An 11,014-nucleotide genomic window follows, 5' to 3' on the forward strand; every position below is an offset into this window, starting at 1 on the left:
GAGCCCGCGGGAGGCCCCCGAGGCCCACATCGCCGCGCCCCGCCGCCCGTTTGTCGTCCGCTGCCCGCGCCTGCCCTTCCCCGACGCCGGCAGGTCCCACCGCCGCATCGTCCGGCCACCGGCCGCCGCACCACCCCAGATCCACGCCGCCGGCCGCCGCCTTCCGGCTCGCGCCTCCACCCAGCCGAGGCGCGCCACCGCCTCCGTCCTTGCTCCGCGCCACCACCCGGGGAGCGCGCCGGCCACCGCGGTGCCTTCGCCGGCCTCCCCCCTCCACCGGCGAGCTCTTCCTCTCCAGCAAGTCCGGCCAACCTCGGGAACCGCGCCGCTGCTACAGTACCCGGCCGGATCTAGATCTGGAATTGCCTCGGTTGACTTTTTGCCCCGAAACCCTAGATCATATTTCCATGTTCATCGTGTCGTAACTCTGCATCCGTAGTACTGTTTTGGGCATATAGCATATCAAAATGTTCGCCTCAGAGAGTACATCATTTCATTCCATTGCATCATTTTCATTTGAGTTCATCTTGATGCCCGAAATGCTGTTACAAGAGTGCTACTTGAGATAATTGTCAGATCTGCTACTCCATTTAGATATTTGTCATTTTTGCCATGATTATTGTGTGCAAGATATGCCCATGAGCTCTACATATGTTTTGTTAAGGGTTTTTCCATATTTCCAGAGGTGCAACCCATGTATTTTTGTGATGTGTGTGGTGACTAGCACAAGCTTGCAAAGTCCTTGGTCTGTTTATCTCATGATGCCATATGTTCTTGTTGTTTCCTAGTGATCCGTGCCTCTTTTGAGGATGATCAGTAAGAATGTTTTGTTAATATTGTAGTGCTTTATCCATCCATGTCTTTTCTTGCAATTATGTAGCAGCCTAGCTTGAGTCAATCGAGCTCTACTTTTGCTACTTCGTGAATCTGGGCAGATTTTCTACTAGTTAGCGATTTTGCCGGTGATGTTGTAGTTGATCCGTGCATGCCATGTTATTGTTCTTGCCATGTCTAGCTTGTATTTTGTGTATTCTTGATGGGTGTATGCTTGTATTATCATGACATGCTCTGTAGGGAGTGCATCGAGCTCGTAAACATGCCTACTTGATATCTGTTTTCAGCATGCTCCAGTTTTCACTAAGTCTGAGAACTGATTATGTTTTTGCCATGTTCACATGCTTGCAAATGTATTTTCTGATCCCTTTTGGCTCAAGGTCACTAAGGGACTTTTGTTAAGCTCTTTGAGTAGCTCCATGACATTCTTTACTTTGCCATGTTCAGGTCTGGAGCATATAGTTTGGGTGCTCCGAAGAGTGCTATATGATCTGAAATTCCAGACAAGTGTTAATTTCACTAAGTCTGAAATCTGTCTACCAAATGCATTTTTGCCATGCTTGTTTGAACCTTTTAATAGATGAATTGGCCATAGCTCAGTGCTAGACTTTTGTTAAGCATCATGAATGTGTTCCTGCCATGTATTTTGATGCCATGTTTCGGTGCTGTAGCATGTTCATCGCGTTGCTTTTAGTTGACTACTTGCCGTAAATCGCATATCGGTGTCATTTTTAAATTGCTTGTCATTTCCAAACCGTAACTCCGATTCCGGCGTTCTGTATATCGTTTTCAAGCGATTTCATCTCATCTTTCCAGTGGCACACTTGGATTTCCAGGTTGGGGCCAGGTTCATTCATTCCTTGTCAAATCTTGCATTTGCATCCCGCATCGCATCCCGCATAGCATACCATCTTTGCATCATGTTGTTTGAGTTGTGCACGTGGTTGATTGTGTCCTTGTTGCTTGTTTGTCTTGTTTGGGTAGATCCGGGAGACGAGTTCGCTAACGAGGAGCCCGTTGAGTTTGCTTTCGAGGATCTAGTCAACTCTGACAACTGTGCAGGCAAGATGATCATACCCTTGAAATCACTACTATCTTTGCTTTGCTAGATGCTCGCTCTTTTGCTATGCCAATGCTACGATGCCTACCAGTTGCTTTCAAGCCTCCCAAATTGCCATGTCAAACCTCTAACCCACCATGTCCTAGCAAACCGTTGATTGGCTATGTTACCACTTTGCTCAACCCCTCTTATAGCGTTGCTAGTTGCAGGTGAAGATTGGAGGCCGTTCCTTGTTGGGACACTATTTTACTTGTTGGGATATCATTATATTGCCATGTTATCTTAATGCATCTATATACTTGGTAAAGGGTGGAAGGTTCGGCCTCTCGCCTAGTGTTTTGTTCCACTCTTGCCGCCCTAGTTTCCGTCATATCGGTGTTATGTCCCCGGATTTTTCGTTCCTTACGCGGTTGGGTTATAATGGGAACCCCTTGATAGTTCGCCTTGAATAAAGCTTTTCCAGCAATGCACAACCTTGGTTTAACCATTTTCCACCTAGCCTCTTTTTCCCTTGGGTTTCCGGAGCCCGAGGGTCATCTTATTTTAAACCCCCCAGGCCAGTGCTCCTTTGAGAGTTGGTCCAAACTAGAGTCCTGTGCAGCGCCCCCCTCGGGGAAACTCGAGGTTTGGTTTTAGTTGTATGGAGCGCTCATCTGAGTGCGCCCTGAGAATGAGATATGTGCAGCTCCTATTGGGATTTGTCGGCACATTCGGGCGGTGTTGCTAGATTTGTTTTAACTTGTCGAAGTGTATTGTAGAACTGAGATACCGAGCCTGATCGGAATGTCTCGGGAGAAGGTCTATTCCTTCGTTGACCATGAGAGCTCGTCATGGGCTAAGTTGGGACCCCCTACAGGGATTGAACTTTCGAAAGCCGTGCCCGCGGTTATGGGCAGATGGGAATTTGTTAATGTCCGGTTGTAGATAACTTAAACCTTAACTTAATTAAAATGAATCAACGGTGTGAGTTACCGTGATGGTCTCTTCTCGGCGGAGTCCGGGAAGTGAACACGGTGTTGGAGTAATGTTTGCGCAGGTTTGCCCTCTTTAGTTATGCGCTCGCGCTTTGCCTTCTCTTCTCGCTATCTTTTGCGAACAGGTTAGCCACCATATATGCTAGTCGCTTGCTGCAGCTCCACATATATTTACCTTGCCTTACCTATAAGCTTAAATAGTCTTGATCGCGAGGGTGCGAGATTGCTGAGTCCCTGTGGTTCACAGATTACTATTACACCAGATGCAGGGCCTGATGTTTCCGCTCCAGATGGCGCGCTCGAGCTCAAGTGGGAGTTCGACGAGGACTCTCAACGATACTATGTTTCTTTTCCTGATGATCAGTAGTGGTGCCCAGTCGGGGTGATCGGGACCGTGTGGCATGTTGGGTTATCTTTTATTTTGGCGCCGTAGTCGGGCCATGAGTGTTTGTATGTTGCAATGTTATTTATGTACTTGATTGACGTGGCGAGTGTAAGCCAACTATGTATCTCCCCTTTATTATTTATATTACATGGGATGTTGTGAAGATTACCTTACTTGCGACATTGCTTTCAATGCGGCTATGCCTCTAAGTCGTGCCTCAACACGTGGGAGATGTAGCCGCATCGAGGGTGTTACAAAGGGAATGATTTCTGTGGATACTATGTTTGTGAGTCCATCCGCCACACGACCTGTGAGTGGGGCTACACTGACGAACAATATGAATTACATAAATAACAACATTCACAATTTTATTTTATTACCATCATTTGTGTTGAGTTTCATTCATTCATATATATATATATGTATTGACCCCCTTCTTTAAATTAGATGTTTCAGAAGCGGGATGAACTCCTAGCACCAGCTCGCATGCGAGCAATTCAAGAGGAATTGGCGGCATTCTTTCTTGACCACGTGATCCCTGAAGACGGAGAATTCTATGTGGACCCTGAGTCCGTATGATTATATTAGTAAGAGATAATTATTGTATATATGTAGCCGGTAGTGTCGGATAGATATACGAGAACTTGTTGTTCGACCAATCTCTCGGAGAAGGAGAGGTGGTAGATATCACTTCTCTCTGTATGCATATATGTTCATGATGATCTTATGTTTCCTTTGTTTGCTTACTAGCTAGCTAGCGTGTCTAGTCCTCTATACGTATGTATAGTACGTAGCGTCGACCAAGCACGGACATAAGAGAGGGCACTTCTCTCTATTAATTATAGCTAGCTAACACAATATATGAAACACCTAAATTAACCTCCCAAAACCCCCAAACCCCCCCCCCCTTAAAAAAAACAAAAACCCCAGCCACAGAAATGCTGACGCGTGGATGCCTATTGGTCCCGGTTAGTGCCACCAACCGGGACCAAAGGGTCTCCTGCCTGGGCTCCGCGCACAGGCCACGTGCAGGCCCATCTGTCCTAGTTCTGGATTGAACCGGGACTAAAGGGACAGGGCATTAGTACCGACCCTTTAGTCCCGGTTCCAGAACCGGGACAAAAGGCCCTTACGAACCGGGACTACAGGCCCTTTTTCTACCAGTGTCATGTGCCGGCTCAAGAATTGAGAATGATTCCAATCACTTAGCCGTTTGCAACTTGGGGGTTGGATATGGTTGGACCTTTCAAACGGTCCAAGGATAAGAAGACCCACCTCCTGGTGGCGGTTGATAAGTTTACAAAGTGGGTGGAGGCAGAACCTGTTAGCAAGTGTGATGTGGCCACGGTGGTTCAGTTCATCAAAAAAGTGATTTTTTGATTTGGCTTTCCACACAGTATCATCACAGACAATGGTACCAATTTGTCCAAAGGTGCCATGAAGGAGTTCTGCGAACGTGAGCACATCCGGCTTGACGTTTCATCCGTAGCGCACCCACAGTCCAATGGTCAAGCAGAAAGGGCTAATCAAGAGATCTTGAGAGGCATCAAGCCTCGACTTATGGTTCCTTTGCAGAGAACACCGGGTTGTTGGGTAGAAGAGTTACCATCTGTGTTATGGAGCATCAATACCACACCCAACAGATCAACAGGATACACACCATTCTTCATGGTCTATGGAGCGGAGGCGGTTCTCCCTAGTGATATCCATCATGATTCACCTCGTGTGGCGGCTTATGTTGAAGCGGACAACGAGATAGCACGGCAAGACGCTTTGGACCGGTTGGATGAAGAGCGTGACATAGCAGCTGCCCGCTCGGCGATTTACCAACAGGATCTTCGTCGTTATCACAGTCGCCGAGTTAGAACCAGAACCTTTCAAGAGGAAGATTTGGTGCTTCGGCTCATCCAAGATCAGACTGATATGCATAAGTTATCCCCACCTTGGGAGGGACCTTTCATGGTCAGCAAGAATCTGCACAACGGGTCATACTATCTGATCGATATTCGAGAGCATAAAGACTCACGTACATCAGAGGAGGAGACTAACAGGCCGTGGAACATAGCTCATCTTCGGCCTTACTATACCTGAGCCATCGGCTCTACTTATGTACATATTATGACGATGTATATATTATGATTAATATAATAAACCGCAACCTCAGCTAAAGCGGGGTATCTGTTCTTTTACATCATGTGTGGTTACATGGAGTTGTTCTGTCTTAAAGCGACCTCCAGTTTACCCCTTGAAGTTTTTATAAATATCATTCGGGGGCTTGGTCGTATCCGAACCAATGCGACACCTTTTGATAGGCAAAAGCCACCAGATCACTTGGGGACATGGTCAAGTCTGAACCAGTCACGCCTCTTGATCGGCCTAAGGCCACAAAATCACTTGGGGGCTTGGTCGAACCCGAACCATTGCCACGCCTTTTGATCGGCATAATGCCACGGTTTCATTTGGGGACCTGGCTGACTTGAACCATAGCCACACCTATCGGGGGCTTGGTCGTGTCTGACCATGGTAACGCCATCTGATCGGCTCAAATAAGCCTCTTTTTGCAAACGGTTTTATCATTGCCTTTGCTTGGAAAATTTTCCTTGATACATATTTCTTTATGTTTGTTGCATTTTTAAACCGACAAAGTTTTAAACCGGTTCAATTGTCAATTGACGGCATACGATCCATTTTTAATCCGGAGACTATTTGCTCGGTTTGATTTTTCTATTCACATCTTGAAATAACTTGGTGTTTATCATAACCCGGCACGGTTTATATGGTAAACCGGCATTACATACACAGGAGTTACTTTCTCCTTCGACGGTATAGGTTTATGTACCTCCATTTCAAGATTGGCAACGCCAACTTCATGCCCAACGATGGCAGGTATTTTGTATCACAAGATTCGATCATGTACCTCAATTTCATTGCATATATATAAAGATCATAATCCGGCTGGCGGTACAACCGCCTTTGCAGTTTAAGATTTTATGATTGCAGGAAAAATAGATTGAAGGTTTTGATCATTCAAAATAAGTGTAAGTACCAGTAACTATGCACGAAGGCATCTTAAAAGCAAGAGTATTGGCTATCCTATTTCAAGGCAACATGGTGCCCAAATAAGATAATTGTTTTCTTGGCGGAATATAAAAGAGAGGCAGTTTAAACCGGCCTTCGGTTCAAGCTTGGTCGCCGCCCTGGTCTGATGGTTGCGGGTCATCCTGTGCCGCTTCAACTTCTGCTTCCCTACCAAGTGGCTGGAAATCAATAGTTGTCCAGTCGATTCCCATTAAGGCTTGAAAGATAGCTTCATCATGAATCAGCAACGACGGTTCAATATCAGGAGCATAAGTATGCTTACGGATTGGAGGGATTAGATTCTCCGCTTCAGGAATTGGTGCAGCCACTCGTTTGTTCTGGTTGTCATATTGGGCCTGATAATGAGACAAGTCTGCCTCTTCCACCAATTGACAAGCTAGAGGGCGCACCTCCTGATTTATCGCTCCCAGGTCCTCCTCGTTAAACTCTGAACCATCTTGTTTCAAGTGGGGGTAGCCTTGAGCTGCTTCAACAGGATCAAAATCCGGCACCCACGCTTTTGCCCGGATTAAGGCATTGATAGCGCCGGTTCGAGCAGAAGATTTTTTTAGCTCTTCAACCCGGGCAGGAAGTATAGACAGTCTTTTCAGGGTGTCTTGGATCAAGGTGGGCGCCGGGTTGTTATGGGACACAACTGAGATGATCCACTGCGCGCCAGTATATAATTGCTCTGTCAGTGTATAGGCAGCTTTCAACTTCTTTCGCACATCTGACCCCAAGTGACCAATGCGTGTCCCTGCAAACGTTACAAAGGATTCACAAACCGGACACATCATAAGAAGGCCGAGTTATTACAGAAATCAAGAAAGCTTACCAAAGATAGCGGCAGTCATAGCATGCACTTGACGCTTTACGCTGGTCAGTTCATCTACCACCGGTTTAAGTGCGGCTTCGACATTTTCCACTTGCTTTGTTAAAGCGGCCTTCTCAGTGACCCAGTCCGCCCGTTCTTTCTTGAAATCCTCCTTAAGATGTTCCATGACGCTTAAAGCGCTGGTCAACTCTTCTTTTGCTTTGGAGGTTTCAGCATGTTGGGATTTCAGATTTTCTTGGAGATCGGCGACTTGGTTTTCTTTTGTCTTCATCTCAGCCTGCATACAGACAGTTATATGATTCCGAAAGCAGTACAACAATTGAAGTACCAACCACATAACAAGTTATGCACTTGGCCCTTGGGGGCTAATGTATATTTGATCTTAATCTTTCAATAGATTCTAAAATCCCAAGATCAATACAAGTATTCAACTTGGCACTTGGGGGCTAATGGCTATTTGCTCGAATAAACATGACAATTACTTAAAGTCCCGGTTTAACTACGCTAAGTTGAACCGGCCCTTGTGGGCTACATTAGCAAATTCTGAAGCATTCAGATTTATATTAGCAAGTACCGGTTTGAATGAAGATTCTAAACCGGCCCTTGGGGGCTAGGAGAATTAACAAGATTGAAACATCCAAGCAGGAAAAAGCACATGGAAGTTACCTCAAATTTCTCTTTCATCATATTCACTAGACCAGCTTCATAATCACGGCTGGTATACAGCCGGTTCAGGTAGCCAGAATGAAGATCTTGGGCATTCAGAGCAGCATAGGTCGCCAAGACAACATTCCACTTGCCTTTGCCCATGGCAACAAGTTCTTCTTTGCTGGTATGCTTGGATAAGACAATAGGATTGCTGGGCTCTGTACGGCCAATGCCAGTAATTACAACTTCATCATCCATAGCATCACTGGTTTGCACTGGCGCAGTCGGTTTATCAGCAGGCTAGGATGGACTGGTGGATCTCCCAAACCGGATGGGGCTTGTGGGCTGGTCGACAGGGCCTGAGGTGTCAATAGGCCTTTCTTCAGCAATAAAATCGTCATCTTGCTGTGGTGGATCATTGGGTATATCTTCACGAATAGCCGCTTCAAGATCTGGTGTTTTACTCGGTTCAGGGACGACGTCCTCCTCGGCCGCTTTATCCAAGCGAGCCTTCTTGCTCGGCCTAAGCTTGGCCCTGAAAGGAATAACAAAGTCAAATACAGCATATGTTCCAAAGTGATGTACCAGAAATATTATGATAAGTATAGCTTACCCAAGCACCATTTTGAGCGGTGGCAGCTGAGTAGCCGATGACTCGCCATAGGATGAGTGGGAAGTAACCTGATAATCCGAGTCAGATGGATTAAGAGGTTGAAGAACATAGCCCGCTTTAGGACAAGCACTGACAAGCAAATTAGAGACCTCTGAACGGCGATTCCGAATCGGACTGTTCGGTAAATCAGCGGAGGTAACTACCTGGCCGCTGTGCCGGGTTGTGCGGCGAGCTTCGTGCTGTTGGGTCTTCATAAGAAATTTGGGATCCAAGTAAGCAAGAGGATGAGAAAATTTAACCTTCCGGTTTGCCTAACGGATTTTTAGCGAAGGCAAAGGGTTTGAATCGGAAGAGATAGTAATTACCTCTGCAGCATTAGCATGGCTAGCTTCGGTGTCATCCTGACAAATATCATCATCAATAAGGCGTGTGAAAAATAAGCCAAGTGAGTCAAGCTCTACCTCAAGGTCCGGATTATCCACATCATCATCAGCGGCCGGATCAGAAGATGCAGTGGTTTTCTTCTTATGAGCAGGCCGCTTCACGACTTTATTCTTTGGCCGGGTTGGTCTTTCCGGTTTGTCTGTTTTTTCTGGCTTCTCCTGTAGAAGCTTGTTGCTCCAAAACGGATCATTGCCCTGTTTACATAGATATTGATATTAAACAATGGCCATATATATCAATGACAGGTTCAGTAAAAAGAAAAATCAAACTCTTACAGCTGGCGGTTTGTTGGTGGCACAGAAGGAAAGCAGGCCGGTTCGAGCACAGATGTGTTCCGGTTCATAAAGCATTTTCTTCACAGCCTCTGTGACTTCTTCGTCGGTGATCTGGATGTTAACATGTCGTAGTGGGTCATCAACACTGCCAGTATACTCGCACATCAAACCAGAGCGCTGACTAAGGGGCAGTATGCTCCACGATATCCAACAGCAAGCGGGATCAACTCTTGTTAAACCGTTGGCCATGAAGGCTCTGAGCTTGGACAGTTGAGGAGCGTATTTGCTTCTCTCCTTGGCAGTCAACCTTTGTGGAAAGGGGTGTGTATTGCTAAGCCGCTCCGGATGAAAGCCAGGCAAAGGATTTTCATCAGCAGGGGAGGTGTCTTTGCAATAGAACCATGTTTGATTCCACTCTTTGCGGTGGCTGTGCAGTTTGGCGTGAGGGTATGTGACCTCTTTCCTTTTATGAATCGCCACACCACCCAATTCCGTATTGGAACCGTCAGTAAACTCAGTGCGGCGGTTTAGATGGAAGCAGCCTCTGAAAACTCAACTGTGGGCTCCTCTTGAAAGAACACCTCACAAAGCACTTGGAAGTGACACATGTTTGTAACAGAGTTGGGGCCAGTGTCTTGTGGGCGGAGTTGAAAATTGGCTAAAACGTCCCGGTAAAATTTGGAACCGGGCGGATTAAAGCCCCGGGCTAAGTGATCTGCGAAAACGACGACCTCTCCTTCTTGAGGTGTGGGAGGGCATTCTTTGCCAGGGACCCTCCAATGGATGGTGTTTTTGCTGCTTAAAGTGCCGATCAGGACTAAATTGTTCAGTTGAGTCTCTGTGACACGAGAAGGAACCCAGTTGCACTCATATACTTGCTTGGCCATGATGAAATCTACAAGATAGGTGATTCCGGTTCAAGAATGCATTGATTAAAGTACACTGGTATGTACAATGTTAAACCGGAGACAACTCTATCTAAACCGGAGTTTTATGAAACAATAGCATCTGGCGGTTCAACAAGGGGACTAATGGTATATACCGGTTTGTTAATTTTTTCTACACCAAGTTAAACCGATGGATCTAAGCATTGAAACAGTTGAGATTGCGGATGGGTAAGTGTACAGAAACAGATTTCACAAGATTTCTCTACAGCGATGGATCTGAAGCAAGTTCAGAAAAGAAGGAAAATATTCAAAAGCTCAAAGCAGAACAGTATTGAATCAATGGGCAGAAATATATTTGAGATCTATGGTTTTAGGCATGAAACTAAGGGCGGATACTAAAAGTTATCACTACACAGAGAAGGGGTTCGCAGATGCATCCAGGAGCTAGCATATGAACATGAACAGGTGATGATCGCAACAAGAACACGAAACCCTAGAACAGATCTATGTTGAGAAGAGCAAAAGACCTACCAGAGCTGAGGAAGATGTAGAAGGTCGCCGCAGTTTTCTGGTGCGCTCAGGTTGATGCAGCGGCCAAGTTTGATGCAAAAGACGACGGCGGCGGCGGAGCTTTGAGACTGGTGACGCGAGGAAGACGAAGAGGAAGGGCACGAAGGGGAGAAAAGAAATGACCCTTTGGCCCTATTTATAAGGCAAAAAGACATGTGTCAGGCCCGTGAATCCAGGAACCGAAAATTTCGGAAGCGGAGCTGTCGCCTCGGTTGTTGTGAGTTTATTAAACAAGGAGATATCATGGATGTTTTCTTTATGACAGATGACATCACCTCGGCTTACAACAACTGGAGAGGATGACATCATGGCGGTTCAGCAACTACAAGAAGATGTTGAAGATGAAGATTTTGCTAAGGATTGATATGAACCCGTTCAAATCAATCTGGGGCCTAATGTTGGGGATATTAC

This window comes from Triticum urartu, chromosome 3A (genome assembly GCF_056163025.1).
Source record: "Triticum urartu cultivar PI428250 chromosome 3A, HENAU_Tu73, whole genome shotgun sequence".
NCBI classification, from domain to species: domain Eukaryota; kingdom Viridiplantae; phylum Streptophyta; class Magnoliopsida; order Poales; family Poaceae; genus Triticum; species Triticum urartu.